We start from the raw sequence: 18998 nt of genomic DNA on the forward strand, positions 1-18998 counted from the left end.
TTGCCTCCCCCAGGAAGTCTGCCCTAACTGCCTGCTCCCAGATCTAGTTAAGCCATTGTCTGTGCTCTCTACTCAGTGGATACAAAGTTCTTCATGGCACTCAACACATATTCCTAATTTCTGGAAGCCCCTCTTTCTCACTAGGCAGTGAGCTCCTCGGGGGTCCAGACTCTATCATTCATGTTTTGATTTGCAGCCTCAAGTTCAGTGCCTACACATAGGAGATGTTCAGTTAATGTAGGATGAATAAATGCTACCATTTTCTACTGAAATACCGGAAGCCTAAAAAGTAACTGGTAGAATGTGTGTGTGTGTGCATGCTCAGTCATTCAGTGATGTCCAACTGTTTGCACCTCCATGGACTGTAGTCCTCCAGGCTCCTCTGTCCATGGAATTTTCCAGGCAAGAATACTGGAGTGGGTTGCCATTTCCTTCTCTAGGGGATCACCTGAACCCAGGGGTCAAAGCCACTTCTCTTGCATCTCTTGCATTGGCAGGTGGATTCTTTACCACTGCATCACCTGGTAAGTCCTACCAGGTAACATATATGTTAATTATTTTTGCAACAAGAGAAAGTTTTTTCCTATAATTCAAATCTCAGATCACCCTTAGGAATAAAGGCAGAAAGGAGCCCTGAGTGGAAAAAGAAAATGTGCATTTTTCTTCTATGAGCCTGACATTGGCTTTGAAGAGGTGCTGCTTCTAGCAATGGCAGAATGAGGCAAGGTAGCACACATGACCAACTCCGCAAAAAAAAAAAAAAATAAAGAACTTAAAAAAACAAATTTCTGGCAACAAAGTGCTGGCATAGCCACATGGTTCAGACCTTTTCTGAAGATCTTGATGCCTCTAAGAGAATGGAAAAGATACTTGGGAGATGAGCTTGTATTAAAGATATTGTCATTGTCTACGGCCTGATGTAACACAGATGACAATTCCCATGTAAAGAACTCCACGTTGCCCTGATAAGTTTACAGAGGACCACAAACTAAAGAGGGAAGAAGATTTCTATGGCAGATTTCTCAAGGGGTAGGGTCTGAGGCTCACTTGACATCTGTGATTCTCTAACCTCTGCGACCCCTAGTAAACTGGGAACCAGCGCAGCTCAGAGCCTGTCATGGATCCGCCCCCATGCCACCATCCTCCTGAAACCTGAGCCAAGCCCCATGGGCTGCCGGTCTCCTGTTCACAGGTCCTGAAGGGAATCCCGGAAGCCACTCTGATGAAGTCTGCACGCTTCCTCACTAAAAGTAACTGACTGTGGGAAGATGAAATCGCCCTAAGTACAGTTAGTGGGGAGCAGGAGCTGGTGAAAGGAGAAGGATCTTGAAGCTAACGGGTGACCTTTCAGTGTCCTCCATTTATAGGTCTCATTTTATTTCTACTTGTAATATTAAATGGGAAACAGATTTAAATACGGGAGACATGACGGCATGCCATTCACTTGGTCTGAACTGCACAATTCATTTGTATCCTAAAAGTGATGAGGAAGGCGATGGGGGTAGGCCTGGTAATAGGCCTAAAATCAGCGGATGGTAAGAAACCATCAGAGAAACAGACTGTCCGCTAGTTTTCGTCTCTCTCCCCCAAAATATTAGGATTATCCGAAGAATATCTTCAGAGTGAAATCATTGATTTCTGCCTCGAACAGCAAAGAACCAGGCAAAATATTTTACATGAGAGAATCTGATTATCAGATTGACCTGTAACAGTTAACTAAGCATATTCTTAGGATAAGCTTTATATGGAGGCATCATTTTGCTGAGTGCCAAATACAGGAAGAGAATGCGAAAAAAGTCCTAAGAAGTCTCTTTAAGAAGCCATACATGTAAACACCATATTCTTTTTGATCAGTGATTAAAATATCTTAAATTCATATCGTTCAGCTGAGAGGATAAGCATATGAGAGTTGTGTCTTCCATTAACAAGAGATTTTTAAGCTTCGGGGTTCTCATTCTAATAACAAAAATATAGTGTAAATACAAATAATTTTTAAAACTGCATCTAAACTTTGCCAGTAGAATGCATGAAGTATACTAAGTTGATGGTATCGTGTTTTGTTAGAAAGTAGTATCTTGTTGGTTAAAAGGAGAGATGTTATTAATAGGCAGAGTTAATTTCTGGGAAAACAATTTTCGAGTAATAACTTTACGAACTGGTTTTGGAGGTTTATCAATAGAATAATAAAGACATAGTGAAAGAGCTAAAGAAACTATAGGCTTTATTATAACTCTCTAGTTCCTCCTTAAGTTAAAAAAATAAAACCTCAAGTACCCAATGGATGGGTTATGGGTCTTTCTGTCTGTACTACCTGTCCTGTGAAAAGAGTCCTTCACAGGGCTCTCTCTCACCAACGGCAGTGATGCGCAGCAAACCCAGTCCCTGTCAGTCAGAACTTCAGGTAGAGGGTTCGAACCCTTGTAACAATTTTAGACTTGCACTTGGTGTGGTGACGTTTCTTAATCTAGGTCTGAAATATGTGCAGCATTGCTTTTAGAAAGTAAAAAAATGGGCGGATCGTGCCATCTAAGGCAGCATTTGTTCAGCATTTGGTACAAACGGGAGGAAAAAAGATACAGAATGCATGGATTGATTTTCAAATTACCTCAATATTTTGAAAACATTTTCACCTGCATGCTGAGCATGCTAAGAATGGCAAGGAAGGCAGTGTGCATTTGCACAGCCTCCACTGCATTCATTTATAAATTACCTCATCACTGACTGAAATTAACACTGATTCTTACAGGCAATTTCTCAATTTCCAATGCTAATTACATTTTTTTTACTTTTAAATTCTGTACCACCTGTTTTGGGCAAGACATCTTAGGCAGCGCGACCGCATTTAATCACAATTTTAATTAACCGCCCTGTAGATGTGAAAAAGAAGCAATTATAATGTAGATGAATGATGATTTTTCTGCATTAAATTGTTTTGTTTCCCTGGTATGTTGATTGTAACACAGCACACAAATACAGTAACTGTACAATTTTTTTCTATTGTAATTTAGTAATTGTTTTTGGAAAACCAGTTTGGGAATGAGTGACTTCATCTGTTTACAAATTGATTGATACTGTTCACTCACTGATTGCTGCAGCGTATATTTTGGTATTGCACAGCCTAGCATAAAATATAATTAGAGATGCACAGGCTTTGCAGCACCATTTTGGAATCTGAAAATCAACTGTAACTGAAGTATGTTTTCCTTGAGCATACTAGTATCAGTTGGGGCTGATGAAATGATAATCAAAACAATGGGCTTTCCAATTCCACCACTAGTAGAAACCCTTGGTTTCAATCTGATAGTCTAATATGGTAAGTTTATGAATTACTCTGTACTAGGCCTAGGAGCTGGGGGCTGGCAAGTCTGAAGCTTGCACAACTCACTCAGATCTGTATCAGAAGAAGCATACAAGTGAGGTAAGGAAACAATGATGAAAGAGAAAGAGTCGCGGCTTTGGAAATGGAAGAATTGTTCCCGACACCCAGGCACAATGCACTGGTGTGCTGTAGCTCTAGACTATCTCATCTCTACACTGTGATACAGTGAGATCGCATTCATGCTCCTGGCTTGCAGATACTGATCATTAAAGCCCTACCTCACTGCAGATAAATTCAAAGATCTTTTTTATGTGAAGCAGAACCTCCTCACTCAGTTAGGAATGGGCTGGGAGAAAAAGGCAGCCATCAATATCTGTTTATCTGAAACCTGATGCTGACCAATGGGTAGAAGATCTATGCTTCCTGTTTTCACATGAATCAGAAATTCCTTCAGGAGCTCCTTAGGCTAACATCACACCTACTCTTGATCTCAGGGCTGAGTTCTCAGGCAGTGCCCTTCATTGGTATCACGGGACTGGTGTCTCTTTCAAATCATCCAATGAATAGCTCTAAAATGTGCTCACTTGCATGTACCCTGGGCAGGCCATTTCTGCTAGCCTGGAAAAAAGGGGAAAAGGCCATGTAAGCAGTTGTGGGTGTTCAAAGGAAGCTATTTACGAGATCTCTTCATCTTCTCCTTTGCTTCTTTTTATACTCCATTCCTTAGAAAATCCTAAACTAGGACAGTTCATTAAAAGGTGAGAAGTCATGTTGGTCCTAGCCATGAGTTTGTTATAAAACATAGTGAGGATTATGGCTTCATTTAGAGCAATTTACAGATAGAATGTTATGAGTTAGCACGACACAGCAGATCGTGTTGAGCTGGGAGTTGGAGCAGGGGGACTACTCGGATTAACTTCTATTTGTCTGTCTCCTTTATAAATAGTTGCACAAAGTTTTCATAGGAAGCACCAAATCAATGCCAGAATTTACTTTGTATATAAAGTAAGAATCTGCCCCATTAATGTATTAAAAAGTCTGTTCTTTTGCCAGGTGAAAGATTTGCATGTCTAACTCTTGTGCACACCCAGAGAAATGGACACAAAAATCTGTCATGAAATTAAAACAGGCCAAGGTATCTTGTCTGTGTTGTTAGGAGCGGTGTCTTTTTCATTTGTAATATTATACAAAACTAGCAATAAAACTTTTTCTTGCTTAGTCATCCCTACCTGTATCATGCTTTTGGTTGTGAAAATTATTTGGTATAAATGATATTAAGTAAACTACAACTACTGAGGGAAAAAAAGCAATTTATTTCAGTTAGTAAAACTGTCACTGCTAAGAAAGTGTGCTTAGGGCAGGTGGAAATGTGTACGTGTTTTACTCAAGAGATTCAATTTCAGATTTTTAGTGCAGTCTCACTGGTTATTAGCAGCAATACTTTCATGCTGCTGAATATTTTTTTTTCCCATTTGCCAGCGTCCTTACCTTCCTCATAAGACAGAAGATGTTGTTTTATGAATGGAGGTAAAAATAACCTTGAATATCTCAAATTATAATCTTTTTACATAATGAAAAAGGAGTGTTCTGGCAATAAACTTAATTTTTTTTTTTCTCATGAAGTTGTTCCAGCGATCATGCTTGTTTGGAAGTTTCTAAAAGTGGTAACATCTGTGCTCCTGTGGGGATGAGAAGTCATCCCACAAACCTTTCTATGAGCGGGTTTGTCTGTAAGAGAAAATAAAGTACCTGATTCGGGGCCTAAGTCTTAGCTCCCGTATCTTCACACTCTGACCCACTGGCGTTCCTTTGAGCAGAGAGCTGCTGCCCAGGGCTACCTCCTCAATATAAACTTGCTAACTAATCTCTTAGCAAACACTTGAAGGCAACCTGAAGGGAGGAAAAGAGGCAGAGAGGAAACAAAAAACCCGGCAGAGATAAAGCTCAAGGCACATTCAGCCGGACACGGGACTCTAAATTTAGTACTAGACTTCAGTTTTCTTGTGAAGAGTTAGCTGTTGTCTGTGCAACAGGGACTTTTATAACAATTATTTTATTTTTAAGACTCAATCCTAAAAAAAAGACTCAATCCTAATTCTGCTGCTGTCTCCTAAACAGGGCTCACTTTAACAAAAACTCCCTTGATTTCTTTTTTTTCCTTCCTACCAGTAGTCCTGGGCCTACCCTGACAGGTATTTGTAAATGGTTTCTTTTTATAACTGAGTATCTTTTAAATAACGTATCTTTTTAAAAGTCTACCCAGACCCCTGTGTGCACACAAGGTAACTTTTCCTCAGGAATTTATGCGAGGATCCACTGTTGGAAATAAATAATGACTTTCAACCAATGATCAAAGAAAAATAAATCTTTCCCCCTAATAAGACTTTTTAAGACTGGAATCCCATTTTTAAATGGATAACAGCTAAGAGGCTAACTGGCAATCTATTTATTTCCAAAGCTCTGTTTTAACGTTGGCTACACAGAAATTGGAGGAGCAAATGAACCCTGGGATCTTCGAAGTTGAAGCTTTTAAAATAGAGTTGGTATGTAGTATTTGAAAACATATTGTTCGGAATTTAAGTTTTAATATCTAGGAATAAACCGAGCATTAAATCAAGCAAAACTGTGACAAGGCCAATATGCACATGGACGATGCCAGGAAGGCATCTTCAGCTCTTTGTTCACAGCTTAACAAAACTGTGCCGTCACACCACTTTAGTTCAACAGCGCCTGTCGAATGGGCATCAGCAGATCAGCCAATGCCTGTCATACACAGAGCCTGAAGACGCTTTGAAAGCAAGGGCTTATTCGACCCCCAAGTCTAGTTGGAAAGTGGTGAGGATTTTAAATCATCTAGTAAAGACAACAACCTCTCCCCCCACCCCTGCCACCACCAACCCATACTCCAAAGTTAGAAGAAATAAGGAAGAATGACCAAAAATATTGGTTTTAAAAAACAGACGTAAAGGAGAAAAAAAAATGCACTCAGGCAAAGGGAGCGCTTTTCATATTTGTTTTCTTTGTCAAAGCAATTACAAAAGTTTTGCAATCATAGAATTTTTCTCAAAGCGACATTCCCAATAGTGAAATAGAAGTTTAATGTCATTGCTATTTTAAGGTTTTGCCACGGTTTTTTGGCCTTTAAACAATTGAATAAATGTTCTTCCGTTATCAGAACAGGAGGGAGTTATGTGACAAAGAGAACTTGCAACCCCGTGTTATTCAAAGGAGTATCTCTTCAAGTGTAATTTTTGCTACGTGGCTGTTTTTGTTGACAAAAATGCACTAACTTTTGAACTGACAAGTCTCCTGAGCTCTGGTCTCTGGGAACATTTAATCTGCTTCAGAGTAGGAGCCGGAGGAAACAAACCTGGTCAAGAGAAGGATTGTTAACTTTCCTACAAGTTAACAATTAAGGGGGAAAAAAAAAACCAACCCCAAACTGCCTTATTTGCCTCCTATAACACTGATCATGAGATTTGGCTTTCAAGCTTTAATAAGTGCTAAGGAGGTGCCTCAGAACTTTCCTTCTGTTTAATTAAGTGTACCCACTCCTCTTCAGGCATCCAATCAGATTAAACGAGAGTGAACCCCGGGAGCAGGGTGGATGAGCCCTAGTGGTAAGAATTAGCTGAAGGTGTCCTGACTCCCTCGACCTCCGGGTTCCTCTAGGACACGCTGCTCCTGCGACTCAGACAGGAGTGGAGATTGCCCTTACCCTCGAGTTGGAAGGCGCTCGCTCTCCACCCCTCTCCCGTCTGTCTTTCACTCTGCTCCTGTTTGCTGCCTGTACTTTAGCTGTCTCTTTTCCACTCTCTACCCTGTCAGTTTCTGGCCTGCCAATTTCAACTTGAAGCTTGACTGGGCTGATTTGATGCAAATACCTCCAGGGAAAACCCTGAAACTGATGAACAGTTATGTCAAGTCGATTTTGCACCATCGGGAAAAGGTAACCTCTGCGAGAAAAAAAACAACAAGGTTAAAGAGACAAGGGCTTTTCACGTGTAATACCTCTGCTGCACATCTCGTTCACTGTTTACCATCCCTCAGAAATTGTAACTGTCAGAATTAGTCCTAATTGCAGATGCGAAAGCTGCCATTATAATAAAAACAGAGGCAGTGCAGGCATTAAATGTAGCAGCCTAATTTGTGAGACTACAGAAAAGGTAGAGTAAATGAATATTTCATTACTTTAATTACCAGGGACTACTCTTTTCTTGCTGTCTTATGATAAGTGTTGCTGTAACTAGCAACAGCAAACATCCACTAAAACATAAAGTGCAATAATCGTCCTGCTGTCAGGATCACCACTTTAAAATACGAGCTGGGAAAAAATATAATGGTTTATCTATTTCTTAGAGATCGCAGAAGTAGAAGATGGAAATTCATTTAATATTGGGGTGGGGGGGGGCTAACGCATATACAAAGGCACCAGTAAACAGTTTTAGTCAGAGAATAATGGCTCTGAGAGAGGAGGAAAAATATCAGTTGGCTATACATTTGAAGTGTTTGCCCGAAAAGAATGCTGGAAAGTGAAAAATAGGAGGTAATAGCATTTGGACTTTTTAAGGCAAAATCTTGTTTTGTGTTGCACAATGTAATTGCTTGAACATTAGAAAATAACACTCCAGTGACTGGGGGAAAGACAAGAGGAAAGTGAGTGGTTTTCAAATGATTAAGCAAAAGTGGAAAAAGTTCAAGTTGGCAAAAGTTTAGAAGCTCAGTCCATTTCCATTTTAAAAAGCCTAGATAAAGCCTGCCAGAAAAAGGACTTTGCCTACAGTTTTGGAGGACCAATTCATAAGATTTGGGGAGTATCAATAATTACTCACCGCTGACACCTTGAAAAGCCCTGGACATCTCTCCCTAATTGTCAATTTCAGGTAAAAGGGCAAAGCAGGGTGGAGGGGTGGCTGGACTGTGGGAGGTGGGAGGTGGGCCAGGGGTGGGGGCGTGGTGGAGGAGGTTGCTGAGACTGGCTGAAGCCAGCCTGTCTCTGCATTTATCACTTTGTCCCAGAGGAGGTGTTTGTTCAACATAGCAGTTTGACAGCACAAAAAACACTGTGGCCAGAAGCCCTATCAAAGAACCTACTGACACATATCATTTGTGGTCTCGGTTTCACAGGGCAAGGCTACCTCTCACTTTATCTACACAAGTATAAAACTCTACACGTTTCTAAGTGTTCAGTATAAGTTTAATCCCCTCCCCCTTTCTTTCTTTTAAATACTGTAAACACTACTTTAAAATACCATCTTTATTCGGGACTCCTGAATGTTGTTTTAAAAACCATAATAATTTGCAATCAATTTAGCATAATCTGTGTTAAGGTGGGTAATATTTAAAGGAAAAAGAAGGAAAACATTTTAAAAGCACAAAGTTTGTAATTTATCCTAAATAATACACTTAAAGCTTAGATTAATAGGTGCAAGTAAGTTTTGTAAGAGTCATGTCATGTGGCATAGGGAACACTGTTTTCTTGTTGTTTTTCTGTTAACAATAAATCCTACTGAACAGGCGTCTACATTAATCCTTCATCTCTACTATTTTTGCTTAAGTGTATCTCACTCACAAGCTATAAGATTGGAGTTATAGTTAAAGAGGAAAAGTCCTAGAGTTGGGATCCTAGGGTGTATATATGTGTGTGTGTGTGTGTGTGTGTGTGCGCACAGGCTGTATTTGGTTTTCAGATTCCCATCAGCAGAGCAAAGGTGATGGAAAATCTTTAGAGGACAATCATTTTACTTAGAGATTTTCCCCTTTTAACGGGTCTATTTATTATGAAAACAGTTTACTGAGTTCTTTATATATATAAACCTCACCTCTTAAAACTGAGAAATCTCATGATGTGAAACACTTCCATTGATGCGCTTTGTGTCTAAAATAGAAACTTAGGTACTTCCAAGAATAAGCAAAATGCAAAGTTTCCTTGATTACAGTTACTCAGATATATAAAACAGTATCAATACAATTTAAATTAAAAAACAGTGAAAGCAATCCACTACATTCAGAGATCACTTGGATACTAAATTCCTTGAAATTTATTCATTAATTTAAGAGAGAAAAATTCTCAGATCTTAAACAGCATGACTTAATCTGTTGATCTCTTATGGATTACTTATTTTGGCGAGGGAGTATCTGTCACCTTCTTAGGAGTACCTTTCTTTCCTAGAGTTGGTTATAAAAGGAAATATGAAACAGTATATAAAGTACAAAAATCACTATATCGCCATATTAGCAATGTTAAGGAGGAATCCATTAACTTTTAAAATATTAGGATGTTTGCCTTTTTGTCACAGGAAATCATTGCCAATTACCTGTTCCCAAAAGAATACAGCCATTCACCTCTCTCACCTGATATTATTTTAAAATGTTTCTCCTTTATTATCAGGATTTAAAAATCTACCTCCATATATCTGCTCTTTGGGTAAAGTTTTCTAAATTGACCAGTTCTGTGTTTATCATTTGCTTGAAAGAATATCGTCATTTAAGTGGGACTTAAAATTTTTAACTTCAAAAACACCGAATTTCAGAATTAGGTTTCCTTCAGTTTAGAGTATGTGTGGGTTTAGGCTGAAATAACACACAGCAACCAAGAAAAATGAACAACTAAAAATGGATTACATACATTAGAACATGACATTGAATCCCATGGATTATATGGAAAATTACCTGAAGTTTTAATTTTACAGTGATGTCTAAAAAATAGAAAAGAACGAAAAGCAAATACGTATGCCAACGTTTGCGCACTCTTAAACCTTAACAACTCCAAATCTCAACTCAGATGAATAACAGAACTAAATTTGTTTTTTAAAAAAATCAGGAATCCTTATGATGATTACATTCCTAACTGAAAAATGAAAGCAAAGTTCAATCAGATCTTTCTCAGAGGTTTGTTCCCTCTCACCCCATCACTTATGGGTCCTTGTTACCTGCCCTTCCAAAGTCTGGTTTTCAGAAGCCTATGATAATTTCTAACCAAGACTTCAGCCTCCACTGTAATGAACATGGCTTTATTAGCTCTCATACTTTATTGGGTGACAAATACACAATATCTGATGAGACACTGATCATTTTCCTTCCCTTTTCTCTTTTCAGCCTCTCTAACTTTCCTGTCAGGAGCCTGAAAAAATATGCGCAGTTACTGTTGCAGAGGGGAGACGAAGTTTAACTTCTGGGTTGGCAATCGGAGAATAATTCATGAGCAGATTTCTAGCAAATGATATGATTTGCTAAATTTTGGTCTTTGATTTATATTTATGTACTCCTGCTACTGCTAAGGTTTTGCCAACCTCAATTAGATCATGAATGAGATCATTTTAATTCAGCCCCCAAACTGTGACCTGACCATGGTCTGAAAGTGTTCAAAAAGTAATTTTAAGCCTCCCTTTGATTTGAAAAGGAATACTGCATGCTTGGTCGTTCATACAAATAACATAAAACTTAATTATTGAATGATTTGGCAGAGGACCTTCCTGCCAAACAACAGTCAATGCCAGCTACTGTGATGCCGGCGATGCCCGGCCCCCGAGCGCACAGCCCCCTGTATCAGCATTTGTTCATTGTGTCTCAGGGCAAGATGCTTTCAAACAGGATTCACGGATCTGGGAGACTGGGTGCAACGCAAAGGGGGTACCATATTTATAACTCCAGTGAAAAAATGCTGTCTCACCTAGAAGGGAAGTGGATCTGCGCTGTCAAATCACCAGGAGGCTGTGACAAAGGGAGCTCGCAGCCTGACACACGGTGTAACAACATAGCAAACACCTTTAATTCTGTCATGTCTCATACCCTTTACTTTCTCACACATTCGTGGCTGCTCGAACGTTGACACCTACACTCTTTTTCAAAACTAAATAAGGCAATCTTATTTAAGCCCGAATGCAACACCTGAAAAGTTATTCTTATGCCCAGCAAAAAATAACCATTAACTCCTTCCTCTTAGAAATGCCTCCCTGCTTGGTCTGAAAAGTCTCAAGTTGGCCTTGGGCCCTCCCTGGGCCCCTGACTCTTGAGGTTCACATGACCTCCCCAGCTCCTTGAGATAGGCAACACTTCCCCCCTCGAAAAGATGCGAGACTGCTGATAAGGTCACTGTCCGAGCTGGCCTCTGACAGTGTTTCCAGTTGAAATCTCTTTGCTTCATCACAAACTTCTCATGTCTTCTACAGTATGGAGAGAGGCCCCAGCTGCTTCATTCCCTCTAGCTACCATAGTCTAATATCTTAAAAGCTGGAAATGAAAATAGCTTTTCTAAAGATATTTCCTGGAATTTTTAATGTTCTGCCTTGATTCCTTTCTCTCTCTCTCTTTTTTCCCTTGCCAATTATACACCACCATTTGGAGGGCTTATGAGCAATGTAAGTCCACCTCATCTAATTAAACCACATTGTTTTAAAAGCTTGAACAGTTTTCATGTCTATAAGACTTGTCTGAATAATAAACTGCTAGAGCCAGGATTCTGAGTGTCTTTGGAGAGTCAGGATTTTATCTGCTGAGCGCAAAAGGCCAGGCACTCAAAGAGTTAAAGAGTGTTCCTGCATTGCTGGGTAGGTTAATATCACAGCTGTCTGGTAAAGCATTATCCTGGTACCTCACTTAACAAAAGCCTCCTTTTGCAAACAGACTCCCACTTCCCCCCGCAAGTGTCCAAAGGTGTTTACTGAAGTAAATCTGCCTAAATCCTTCATTGCTTGGGTCATGGGGGTGGATAGGAGGGGTGGAAGGTGTAAGGATAATCTCTTTTTGTAAATTCTGTAAATCTTCTGGGAAAAGAAAAAAAAAAAAAATCAGGAATCTGTGTCACATGCTCCTGGACAACTTCTAATATCTCTGCTAGTTTTGCTCTTGTGAGTGAAATTTGTCACCATGACTATCACAGAAGACACCCCCCCCGCCCCAGGTTTCCAATTATTCATTCTCCTGTTTGAAGCGACTGCACTTTCAAAGTTGAGTGTGTGTGCGAGTGTGTGTACGCATGTGCACCGACATTATATGCTTAATCTAATTGTTGAAGAAAAACTGTTGGTATCTTAAAAGTGGTTTCAGAAAGGAAAAAAAAAAGACAAGACAGTTTAGGAGCAAGATAATGTAGCTGAAAAGTTGTCACGAGAGGTTTCTGTTCTTGCTGTGGTCTCATTCCAATACCATTAACTGCATGTTACTTTTGCATGTTGAAAATGGAGGCAAATAACAGGAAAACCTGACAGGTCCGCCTGCAAGGGTTTAAACAGTTCCCAGGAAGAAGGAGCCCTTTAGGCATAAACTTTCTCTCTCAAGAGAACGTGAATACCACCAACCCCTCCCTACAAATCTTGAAGCATCCAGTTTGAGATACAAAAAGGCTGTCATCTCACAAATGTTAAACATACTAAAAAAATCTGAAAAAAAAGTATGAAGAAGGTGTGAAAAACGTGGCACTTTACAGCCCTCAAAGCTTTTTAAAATAGAACAACTTTTCCCCCTAAAATTCTTTTCAGAGAATTTTTTTTTTTTCCTTTTTGGCTCATTTGAGAGTTTCTTTCTTGGCTTTTTTCCCCTTTCATTTGAAAATATGAATTATCATAAAAAGTCAGGGGGAAAAATGGGAAAGTCTTTTCCAGTTTTCCTGAAGATGTATCAGTGCGTTCGGGCTGGGTGTAAGCAACTTCTCCCTTGTGCTCTGGGCCAGGCACCCATCACCGAGAGCAGATCAGGGCCTCTGAAGACTCCTCCTCTCCCTTCTCTGGTGCCCCAGCTTGCCCCCAGCCCCCTGCCACCACCCCAGGGCCTAAAGGTAAACAATAAGGGCCACACACTGGGCAGCACTCCAGAGTGGGATGTCCACACACCTGACCCAAGTCTAACAGGCTTCTGGGGGAGAATTTGATCCTTCCCTGACACTTTTTACCTCAAGTGTTGAGCGGGTGGCCATGAATAGTACAGACATGCCATCTTGTAACACTATATGCCTGTCAGGAGGGACAGGGCCTGGTTAAGCATCAACTATATAAGGCTGGTAACTAGGGAAAGCCCAACAAACAGCCACAAACACCTCAGTTATTTTACTCAGCTACTACCCTCTGCCTCTCTCTCTCCCTCTCTCTCTCCCTCTCTCTCTCTCTCTTTCTTTTCATCTTGGCTTTCTGTGGCAGAATGCAAATGGAGCCTGCCGGCGGTGAAAGGGCTGAATTGTGATTAAGAAGAAGAAGAGCTCCTTTCTTTGTTCTCCCCTCAGGGGATGTTTACTGGGAGAGACACAGCGGATCAGATATGAAAGGCATTCAGGTCAGCATTGATGTGAGCGAAAGTGAAATCATACCTAAGGCATTCAAAAGACCGCCGTGTCAGGGGTTCAGCTAACGGTGCAGCTACTGTGTGTGTCTTCCCGGAGAGGCAAAAATCTTTGTGAAAAGACTGACGATTTTTTTTTTCCTCCCTAATTTCCTTCAAAATTATAAAAGTCCTCCCTCCCTCTCCGTTTACCTCCCACCAGATGCCACAGGAGTTAGTATTTTCTCTCCTTATGGACCACACGCGAAATCAGACCAACTTCTAATAGCTGTACTACCTAAATGAACCAGCCTTGCACCATCTGAACTGTGAAATCTTTTTTTTTTTTAAGCAGGTGTATTCATGTGTGCTGCATATATGCCTAATATGTAGGGGAGAACTGCGTGAAGAGAAAAGCCAAAACACACACGGGTGGATGGTTTTTCCTCTCACTTCCCTCAGAGGAAACACGGGACACACACACACACACACACACGCACAGAGTGTAAAAACAGTACAGAACACCTTAAAACAAAATTCTTTATTTACTTTGTAACTAGGAGTTACAGTTTTCCTGAGAGCTCTCACTCTGACAGGACTGTCACCCAAGATAAAAGTATTTGGCACGTAGCTCTTAAGGCAAAGACTTCCACAGAGTCTGCCGATTATTAGAGCTTGCCTTTTTAAAAAGACTTGATGAAGAAATACTTGGATCTTTACTTTTTAAAAGTTTACACTCCCGACAGCCCAAATAGTCATTCAATAGGTTTTTTTTTCCAAGTGGTAAGCTGATGCTGTTGGCATAAACAGAGCTATGTAAATATATACAAAATTCACAAATCATAGCAAACATACAAATAATGAGGAGGTGCCTAGATGTTTTAAGGCTTAAACACGAAAAGGAAAATCACATTTCATCTTCTGATTGCCAAAGAAAGAAAAGAAATAGGGAGGGGGGAATAAGGCTATATTTATTGGTTTTAAATCATCCTTCCCTCTGCTCTGAATTATTTTTTCTCAACCTTCACATCTTGGCTAAAAAGCATATTTGGGCTTATGTTAACATCTGCTTTTGTGGTGACATTTAATTCTGTATATTTTCAACTAGTGTTTCTGCATCACAGATTTTCCCCCTTTATCTCTTCGCTCTAAAAAGACAACCAAAGAGCAATCAAAAAGGTGTCTGACTTGGCCATTCAGACAATTGCCCCCTTGTGGGAATGCGGGAATGAATGGTACAGTGGACACCCCAGCACCATTGACGTTATAAACATGTAAATGAAACACATTAGGGCAGACAATCAATTGTCTGTGAGCATTGCAAACCTGCACTCCCTTGCTCTGTGACAGGCACAAAATAGTGTCTACCTTGGGAAGCCACAGTGCTGGAGAGGAGAAGGACAAAGCGTTCTCTTTCACACAGAAGAAAATGCACCTTAAAAGCCTTGGAAGAATGCAGATGACAAACACTGTTGTAAGGAAAAGACTCTCCCACATCTTGGAATAAATGCAGCACTGCTCACAGAGCTAGCAACAGCCTCCCTTCCTACCTTCAGGGTAGACACACACATTTTTCCCAGGCAAAAGTCTTAATATGGCATTAGGGTCTTGGAATTTTCTTTGCTTCGAGTAAATTAAGCAAGCAAGAAAGGAAGCATCTGAAACGTATGACAGAGCAGTTTACTGGGGAACGTCAGTCTTGGCTTTGGTCGTATTTGGAAATAAATGCTTAAAGACGCGAATGTATCTTTATGTGGCAACAGAGAAATAACGTAAAGTTTCAAATCCTTACCCCACCCTTACCCCTGGTGGAGAGTCACGCTATGGATACCAGCAGGCTAGTGGCTATGTTATGAAGGAAGCCATGTCTCTATCCCCAATTGACTGAGTTTTTTCAAACGGAAATAAAACAAATAGATCAGTCTAGATACATAACCCCCAGCCATGTGTGTGTGCAGCGTGACAAAACTTGCAGAAGCTCTTCACAGAGACAGAAGGATGGAGATGGATATCTGGGGCACACCCTCCGAGCTGGTACCTGCCACACAAACTGCTTCTGAGTGCTTTGCGAGTCAGCAAAACCACCTCTTCGGAACCTCATCAACTTTACCAGAAAGGTACTTGAACAAGGTTTCCACACTTGCAAGGAGCACCGAGTCTGAATCGACTGCAATTCGAAGGAAACTTCCCTGCCTCAGAGTGTATTGAGGAGCTCTGGCTCACAGCCTCACCCCATCCCAACTTCACCTCTCTGAAAAGAGAGACGAGAGAGACAGGAGCCACATCCTGAAGCAGGGGCTTCTTGCGTTTCTTTTCCTTTTCATTTGAGCATCTCTGAAACGGGAACAACTTCTCTGCCCTCCACTGCCTCTCAGCATCACCACCAGCACTTCCACTCCCATTCAGGAAGTGGTTAAGGGAGTGAGGGCTTATCTTAAACAGGGATCATCATTTCTGCTCATCTGATTGTTTCTCTTCTAGGATCTAAAGCCCTGAAAGCATCCAACTTCATCCCTTTTCTTCCCCACTGAAAATCAGTGACCAAAGGTGTTTGTAAAAATCTTCCCCCATTCCACTACACAATGCCTAATGCTTTAGCTGAAACTTTGGAGGAAAATTAAATTTAACTTTTCTTTCTTTCTTCCGTTTCCTCTTCCCTACCACTCATAATTCAGTTTCCATTTAAAAGACAACTCCATTCCCTTTTCTGAAACAAGCAGTTTCCGGGTTTGATTTTTATGAAAATGTGCCTGTGTCTGTGTGATTTTTTCAGAGGCTGATGCTGGGAGGTGGTGGGCTGGGGAGGCAGACCCATCTTCCTAGGCTCTGCAGGAGGCAGGAGGGTAGCCGGAGCATCCCCAGGAGCTCACCCCCAAATCGGGGGCTAAAGCAACAAACTTTGCAAGTTACCACCGGGCCGGGCCAGTGGCAGGCAGCAGCCAGGCTGCTGCTCCCAAGTGCTCATTTCTGCCTCGAAGGCTGTTTGGAGATAGTGGGGTATAATCAGGGGACTGGAAGGGGGGCTGGGTTTCCCCCCTCCTCTCCAGCTTCAGTGAAAGTATTACAAAGTGAGTCAGGAGACTGAAGATCATCTGACTGAACTTTCTTGAAACCGACACACATTCTTGTCTTCGGGCAACTTGCTTTTTGCCTCCTTCTCCCTCACCCCTCTCCCCCTTCCCTCCTGCACATCTTATTTTCTGGGAAGAGATTTCATCCTTTCCATGTGGGGGAAAGGAGACTGTCCACTATGGATTAACTTGGCGCTGGCACTGTCTTTGCCAGGCATCTTGCTAGCTTGAGAATCTTGAAGGCTGGATTTTAGACTCTTGTTTCTCTCTTTGTACATTTGCTTTCCTCGAACTGCCTCCTTCCCCTTTGCTTTTTAATAATCGCATACAGCACCGTCTTTTAACCCACGTTCTTGACCAGCCTTTCAAACACACACATACTGCTTTACACGTTTTATCTCTTTGTCGCCTTAGTCTATACACACACTGTTGACTTCATTAAAATTATATAAAGTGCCATTCTAGTTTCCTGGATGACCATCTCTCTCTCTCTTTTTCCTCATGCAGTCACTACTTCTACGATTAGTATTGCCATTATTCCTTTCCAGGAATTTCTATATGATTTTGATAAGCATCATCATATTTAGTGTTATCAGCAAAGACACAAGCTCAAAAGTGACATCTTTTCCATGAATCCAGGAAAGAAGAAAAATCCACTCAGTTCAGATAAATCCTAGCAATTCCCAAAGGGAAAGGCACTGGATACGTACTTGATGAGAAAGAAAATGAAAAAAGAGGGGGAAAAACTCTTCTACCTGCTTCTCAAAACCAGGACCTTGCTCAGACTAAACCCAAAGCAAAACGCTGACAAGTAACGAATTTACAGCATGTTTTCCCACAGATTATTGGGAAATAATTATTGCTGTTAAGTGTGCAGGGTCTGGGCTAAATGCCTCTAAAATGTGCAATTCAACTTTCCACTTCAGAGTGTTAGGGCTTCTCCCAAGTTTGTGGCTGGGCAGAGGGAAATGGGGTCCCGTTACTGAATACCAAGCAGTGTCCACGGCTGCAACTTGCTGGTGCTCTCTTCCACCTGTGAAGCCCCCAGCAGACCTTCCCCACTGCCAATCCCCGCCCCAGGGCTCTTAGGAAGCTTGCAGCATTCTGTCTTCCCAGACCTGGGCTCTGGTCTGATCTCACAGCCTGGACCAGACTGGTCCAACGGTGGCAAAATCCCGAAGGGGGTTGGAGGAGGCAGACAAGAAGAAACAAACATGCTAAATAGTCTCTCCTGCAAAAGAACACTTCTGGGAACCTTGTTTTAAATCTTATTCTCCTTTCTCTCTCTCTCTCAAAAAAAATGACTGTTTAACATAAGAAAAAAAAATAAGGCCTCCTTGACACAAAGCTTTTGTTATCCAGTTGATCAGCAAGCAATGTGCTTTAGATACTTGTGGGGGGGGGGGGGAAGAGCCCCACAACAGACATTGATTTTAGAAAATCAATAACCAACATTTAATAAAAGGAACAGAGGAAACACAAGAGAGGAGAGGGGGACATTAGGTGTAATTTTAGTGTCTACTAAATTACCCAGAGATGGGGAAGGGGAGGTCTCCAGTGTAAGGACCACCTTAAATAATGCCAGACACTAGAGTGAAGAAAAAATTAAATAAGAGAGAGGAAGAGACAGGGAGAAAGAGACTTAAAAAGAGGCAGCCTGAACTGGGTCTTGGGGAAGCAGCTTGGTATATATTATTGTACTTGTTTTTTTGTAATACTAAGCCAAGCAAATAGATCAAAGGCAGCACAAAGGGAAAAGGCAGGATAACATAACGAACAGTTTCTGACTAAAATTCCTCTATCACTCCCCCATATGGCTCGACACCTCCACCACAACAAGCAAAACACACACACACACACACACACACACGCACACACGCGAGCACACACGAAATCTAGAGAGACAGAGACAGAGAGAAGCATCATTTGTCTCTAATCAAAATTCCCTCTTCTTTGTGTTTTCTCCTTCCAGCGCCCCTCACTGCGCCCCCAGCCGCCCCCTCCCGCGCCGCGCAGCTCGGGGGCAGGCCGGGGGCGCACGATCGTCTTCTCGGGAGGAAAGTTGTTCCAAGTGGGCCCCGGCGGTCCCCGCGAGGCGCGGGCTGGGTTCGCGGGAGACCCGAGGCCGGGGCCGGCGCCGCGTCCCCGCGTCCAGCTCGGGAGCGTCGACGCGGCCCCGCGCCGGGTGATCGGGCTGAGACCGAGGGGAGCGAGAAGTTTCCTTTCCCAGTCTGAGCTGGCGCTAGTTCGCTTGTTTGTTTTGGGGGGTTGGTTTTTCTTTTTTCAACTCAGTATCCTCCGTCAGCTACCCCCCGGCACCCTCTCCGGTCCCCAGCTCTCTCCCCTCCCCCAGGCGC

General features: G+C 41.7%; 1 protein-coding gene across 3 annotated transcripts in view; it reads right to left on the reverse strand.

Annotated features, from left to right (window-relative positions):
* The window catches only part of ZEB2 (zinc finger E-box binding homeobox 2), a 135090-nt gene that overhangs the window by 112298 nt on the left and 3794 nt on the right, over nt 1-18998 (reverse strand). The gene's annotated exons all lie outside the window — the stretch shown is intronic.

This window comes from Muntiacus reevesi, chromosome 3 (assembly GCF_963930625.1).
Source record: "Muntiacus reevesi chromosome 3, mMunRee1.1, whole genome shotgun sequence".
NCBI classification, from domain to species: domain Eukaryota; kingdom Metazoa; phylum Chordata; class Mammalia; order Artiodactyla; family Cervidae; genus Muntiacus; species Muntiacus reevesi.